This window comes from Lagopus leucura, unplaced genomic scaffold (genome assembly GCF_019238085.1).
Source record: "Lagopus leucura isolate 7727_CA_CO unplaced genomic scaffold, USGS_WTPT01 Super-Scaffold_1, whole genome shotgun sequence".
In the NCBI taxonomy this organism is placed as follows: domain Eukaryota; kingdom Metazoa; phylum Chordata; class Aves; order Galliformes; family Phasianidae; genus Lagopus; species Lagopus leucura.
The window spans coordinates 18751806-18758316 of NW_024962250.1; the positions used below are offsets into that span (position 1 = coordinate 18751806).

General features: G+C 43.8%; 1 long non-coding RNA gene across 1 annotated transcript in view; it reads right to left on the reverse strand.

The window, feature by feature from the left end:
* LOC122177187 overlaps positions 1-5072 on the reverse strand; it is a 15396-nt gene extending 10324 nt beyond the window's left edge. The window contains exon 1 of the long non-coding RNA XR_006177971.1: positions 4753-5072. This is a non-coding gene — a long non-coding RNA (uncharacterized LOC122177187). The remainder of the gene's footprint in view (positions 1-4752) is intronic.
* Between the last annotated feature and the right edge of the window lie 1439 nt (positions 5073-6511).

Here is a 6511-nt window from a genome sequence, read left to right on the forward strand (position 1 = left end):
CCCCCCCCAGAGCAGCCCCTAGTAATCCCCCTGGTTCTCTTGTGTTGCAAAATTCTTCTTTTGACTTTTTTTTAAACCTAGTTTTTTTAAATGGCAGACAAACGGCATTATTTAGCTCCAGCAGAGTAAAGAAACCTGCGGCTGAAGTACAGCACGCTTAGTAATTTAGCTGAAAAACAAAACACTTCAGCACTCACATCATTGCCATTAAAAACTATATAAATATGGAAATTATTTCCAAGTGTTCCAAGTCACTCAGGAGTGGCTGCATTGGACAGTAAAGGGACAGGCTAGGACAGTGCTTGGTTAGTCTCCAGGCCAAGGCGCACAGTCCCCCTCCAGGACTGCTCTCTTCACTCACACTCAAGGTTAAGGAAGAAGGAATATGCTGCACCCAATGAGACAGAACTGCATCAAGGATAGTCTGAACAGTCCTGTATCCTGGGGACCTTTCACATTTGCTCCTCCACTGCCTGCAGCTCCACCCAGTGCAGGAAGAGGTGGCCAATGCACCCCATGACTGCACTGGGGTGCTAGTACGATCATTTCTGATACGTTTTAATTCTCACAGTGGTAAAAGAAAAATTAAGCAAAGGAAAAAGAAAAAAAAAAAAAGAAAGAAAAATCTTATTTTATAAATTCATCAGAGCATCTCAGATTCATCACTGTGATCTAGAAGAGACATTGCCTAACACAGCTTGTACCACTTGGTGGCAACACTTCCATGTTTGATTTATTGAACCTTCTCATCATCACTCTACTGATATTTGAAAGAACAAATTAAGCACTGATCTGCGCAATTAACTACTGCTGAGAACAAAGATAAAAGTTTCAAATGACTTTCCTACTATTCTCTGTCCAGGAGTCATACTAAATAGATTACAAGAGTATGTTGCTTTAGGTCCTGACATATTTCTAATAAGAAACTTTCACACATCACAGAAGCATTGCTGCACAGCCACGTAAAGCAAGCTCTTCTTCAATACCAACAGAAAATAATTTCAACCAGAGCCATGAAAAAAAGAGCTGACCAATGGCTTGCAGAGCATTAGGTGCTCTGGGAAGATGGGGTGGGATAGCAACAAAGTTCTCCATTTCAAGCGTGTTTCAAGATCGCAAGTACATATCCAAATGTCATTCAAGCTGTCAGTACGAAAAAGCTGCAATCTTGCACGTTGCCCACACAAAAGCCATGTCACAATCCTCTCCTGCACTTTAGTTTTTATTTGCAAGACTCATTTTTCAAGCAAAGGTCATCCAGTGCCTGCTCATCTCCGGACCTCTTTTGCTAAACCTGATGTAATGTCAATAACTGCCAGAATCGTTGGATGTGAAGAAGAGAACTCCTGTTTGCTACAAGGGAAAAAGTCAGCAAACTGAAGGGCACTGGACCTGCACATGCAGTTTGATGGTGACTGTTCTGCTTCTGGTCAAGACTGCAATGTGCCACCCCAAGGCTACTGAGTGGCAGGCAAAGTATCTCTGTGAACAGCAGTGCAAAGGCACACAGGAGCCCAGTGTAATAACAGAGGGGATGGCAGCATGTTTCCATCCCACCCAAAAAGCTGAGCCTGCCTGCAGAGGATACATCATCTGTTGAGACAGGAGAAGCCCCCACATCCTCCAAAATGGCCCCATCTACATCTTCTGACTGCAATTTGCTGACAAGGGGAATGGAAGGAAGCTGAGACTCCAACAATTTTCTTGTGTTCCCTGGGCACGTTCACAGAGACTAAGCAAAGGAAATACATTAACAATAAGGGGGGAAACATTTGGCTTATGATATTAATGTATTTATAGCAGCCAGAAAACTATAGGTCCCAACCTTATACAAAATTTTGACAGACTGCCAGTTCTAAAAGTCAAAGCAAGTCTGCAAGAGTAAACCATAGTATTTGAGTTATGAGCACACCTAGGCTCAACTGCTAGTATCCCAACTGCTTGCATTTACAGTCATGTTAGTTAACACATTTCCATTCACACGTGCTGAAAGGACTAATGACTCAAGTGAGAATTTATTTGCAATATACTTGCAAATCAACACAGCTTTGCATAGGGAAGTAAAATGTTCAACAGAAATAGCAAATGCTGACTTCCATGTGGATATGCCTCTTTCTCTTTAGCCAGAACATGAAGTGGGGGGGAGAGAAAGCAGCTTCCCCCTTCAAGATCTCATATGTTCTCAAAGGATAACTTTAGATAACCCAGTGTATATTTCCTCCTTGCTCCCTTTTACCCCCTAATATTACATCCATTTGTGAAGAATAATTGAAAGCGACCTAAAAGTCAGCCTCTCACAGAAAACAGAGCCCAATCAGCTGCACAGATGCGCTGAGCAGGAGTGAAAACAGGATGTAACCCTGGTCTATATCTGTTCTTGGCTCTACCTTGAGGTCCAAAAGGGGCACCAGGATCTGAATTCTAGCTCCTCAATTTTAGGCAGGAAGAAGAGGAAGACAATCCATAGCCTTAGGCACTATTTCAGAAGATTTAGGCATCAAATAATAGGGTAAGTGTAACCTGCCTGAACTGAACAGGACCCCTGCCCCACCATGGCCATGAGTGATGTCATCCTCTTACCCAGCATGAGATGGCACAACCAGCCCCTGGGTACAAAAGCAACAGAGACCTTATTGCTGCAGAAACTGCTCCCAGAAAAAGAGAAAGGAAAAAAAAAAATAATCCCTTCCACCTGCATCACTCCTGGTAGAAGTTTCTGCAGCCACACCTCTGATGGTGGTATCGCCATAGCCCTTTTAGGTGCACAGTGCTTCGGCATCCCAGCTTTAAGAAAGCTTTTCCTAGTGGCTAACCAGCAACTTCCTTACTGTGATTTTATCCCATTACTGTTGTCATCTGACACAGGTATGAAGAACAAACTATTTCCTTATTCTTCGTAGTAATTTTTTTCTGCATTTTAAGACTAATTGTGCTTTCACTTCATCCTTCTCCCCACTCTCTTTATTCCTAGAAGAAACAATCACTGTTTTAAGGTGTCCCAGAGGGTCATGTTCTGTAGGTCTCTGATCTTCTCCCTGCCCCCTTCCCCCTCAACTGACTAATAGGAGAGCAATTTTTTCTCACAACTTTCTTGAGGAATGCTGAACTGCAATTTTCCAGTTCAGATAAATTTACTCTTGAATCAACAAAAATTCGTTTGCTCCCTAGGAAATGGAGAAACCACAGTGGGTTAACCACAAAGGCTATGATCTCTCATCAAAAGGACACGCACTGTAAAGCTGAGTACTTGGGATCTTCTGGTGTGTGAACGAAGCCAGCCTCCTTGGGCAAGCCTGGTGTCAGAACACTGGCATCTTGCTTCACAGCACGAGCAACTAAGAACAGAGAGACAGCTCCACTTTCCTATACCATGCTTCATAGAGGGCCCAGGAAGCTCTGCACGTATATCTCTGTCACGAGGCGTGACCTACACTTGGGCACTCTGAGCCACGTGTGTTGATTGCTACGTTAACAGGGTCTGCATCAGCTGAGCTGGAAACAATGGTAGCTCAGAGCTTGCCACAGCAGATTCAGCTCCACAATATCCATGCACAGGGACAACAGCACAAGGAGCTGAAAATAAAGCATTCAGTGTCTCTCAAACCAAAGCGAGATACCTGCAGGTGAGGGCCAACACTAGGAGTGCAAGCAAAAATAAACATTTTAAGATAGAAATCAAAATAACTTTTGTGTTGACATTTGTTTTAAAACTAAAGACATAATTATCCCGTTGTGAGCCTTGGCTACAGAGAAAAACATCTTGTTGGGAACTAATTAAAGAATTAGCCAGTGTTTAGCTTCTTATAGATAAAGGAGCATAAGCTTTGAAACAGAAGTGTTTGCAGTGAGCTTTTGAAAATTCTCTGAAGACAGCTGAGCTTAAGTCTGCTAAGCCTCTTCCCTTGCTCACTACATGTCTGTTCAGATGTCTTACTTCTTTTCCTTCCTTTCACACAAGAGAAGCCACTGGTACATCTTAACAACAGATACTACCTCTCCTGATCAGAGCTGTGCTGTACATGGAGCAATGTTGTACATCACAGCAATGATGCATCCAGTGAACTACTGTAAAAGTAGTAAATGTGTCAAAGTTACATTAACTACAGTGTTTAGTAAATAAAGAACATCCCACTGTGGCTGCATTCCACAACACCCCCCTAAGGTCATAGCCTAACCAGACCTAGTGGCCTTCTGCAGCCACTCTTGCTCCACCAGTCACAGACCAGGACCTGCAACACACAGCACAGCCCCAGCACCACACCCACAAATCCTATGAACTACCATGACAGCCCGCACACCAGGCTTTAAATACAGAAAGGCAAACAGCAAGGATATCACTGTTTTATCCCCTCTGTATACTGCATATAATTATTTTGTACAACAACTTACTGTTCTGGGAACAGATCAGCCACTTAGACAGCGCTTAACCACAACGTGGGAGCTCCAATTCTCCTCTTGCTTGAAGAAGCCTGTTTTTCTCCCTGCCTGAAGAACTGCACTAAATTGTTTTTTCTTACTTTTCTGGAAATGCTTTCACTTCGTGTTCAAAAAGGAAATCAAATCTTGATTACTTTCTCTCTTAGGTTCCTTGAATACAACACACATTAAAACAGACATCTTTTCCAACTTAATGTGAGTTGCATTCTCTGTTTTGGGATTTAAAAAGCATCAATCATCATCAGTAACTTGCACATCATTGGAAATTGTACAACTAATTGCCTAATATGAAAAAAAACATAAATATATAATTACCTTATAGGTTGAATAGTGAAGTTATGTAGTCCTCCTGAATATCAGAAGCCTTTCAGCTTGACTACAGCTTTGCACATTGTTGGTCCTCTCCCCTCAGTGCCTGAGATCAGGCCCAAAACCTAACACAGGGCTCCTAGGTAGGACAGATGCACACCTCACAACCACACAAAGACACACAGCTATGCCTTACTCCTTCTGAACAGTCTATACAGCCACCAAAAAAGCACTAACTTCCTTGGGAAGAGGCTCCAGAAATATATTTTCCAGAACCTGCTATAAACCACCCCAGGGCTGTGCTTTGCCCCAGAAAAGCACATGATGAGACATGACCTGCAGCTGAGCTAAATCCAAACCACACCCCTTTTGTCCCTACTTCATGGGGGTCTCAGGTGTAGGCAATAATGCTGTGCTGTAGTACAGCTAGCAGAGAGCTGGGCAGGAGAATGGCGCACATGGGCCCATGGAACCACAGCTGTGTCTGACTATAGCACATCAGCCTGGTCCCTCCTGAGAATGGCTCTAGGAAAGCTTAGTAAATCTGGCATCCCTGGTAGGTGATGTACTTCTGCATCTGTCTAACTCTCCTCTCTTCCAGTTTACCTAAGTTTAAAAAAAAAAAAAAAAAAAAAAAAAAAAAGCCAAACCCAGAACTAACTTCAAAGATGTGCCTTTCTGGAGTAGTAAATGCTTTTAGCTATAGATCAGCCTATAGATCATAGCTCCTATGTCAGCCTTGGTAGAGGGAATTAATCCCTTCTGTGCACTGGAAACCTAGCAAGTTTTTCCTCTCGTAGCTAGGAAAAGAACCTGGAAGGTTATCTGAGCCATAACAAAGGCTTGATGGAAAAATTGCTGCTGTCTAAACTATTCTCCTCTCAAAACATGTGCTATGTTGTTTTACTTCGCAGTCTTTTTAGGAAAAAATAACTGTTTTATAATATCAACATTAGTTGCTACTAGGAGTGCGACTGAGTTTTCTAAAATTAACTCCCTTTGGAAATGACGCTTCCCTCTGGCTGTTCAGAGAAACAAACAGTCACTCACAGCTCTCTGGGACTGGAGGAACCCAGGATGCTTTCATCTCCAAACTTCCCGCAAGCAGCAGCTGCTGAGTCTGTTACAGCACCATGGAGATGCAGCTGGTTCCTTGTACTGGTGCTAGAGCAAGCAAGAGGGAATGATGTCAGTAATGTCATCTTTTATCAGCTATAAGAACTCAGCATCCTCTGTTGAGGAACAATCTGTGAGCTCTCTGGCAGGACAGTTTGGGTACCTAGGGTACACGTAAGGGAGGGGCACTGCTGAGTGTCACACCAGCCTACCTGTTACAGGCTGCCTGTGACACTGAAGCTGGGGGAAAGCCACCTCTTTGCATAGCTCCAGCCCAATCTGCAGTACTGGGACAGATGTTTCCCCAAAATAGAGATTCATCTCTTCTCAGGCCAGGGTCTTTTTGCTGTGCTGCTAGCTCATCCTATGCAAATCTCCTACACCCACTTGCATAATGCTTTGAAAGAGACCTCTGGTTGGGGGGTGTCTCCAGCCCAGCATCCTGGCAGGAGCTGGGAATTAATTAACTCTCTGTGCCAGCAGCAAGGGAGGTCATTGCTACACGCTGTAAGCCCAGACACTCGGGCTCCCACTCTCAGGTTTGTAGGTGGGCTTCCCCAGCTGCCCCAAGCTCTCCTGCAGCTCCAGGATAACATGCTGGTGCCCACTATTTCCAGACTGCTAGAGAACCTTCTCCCTCACCCCAGGA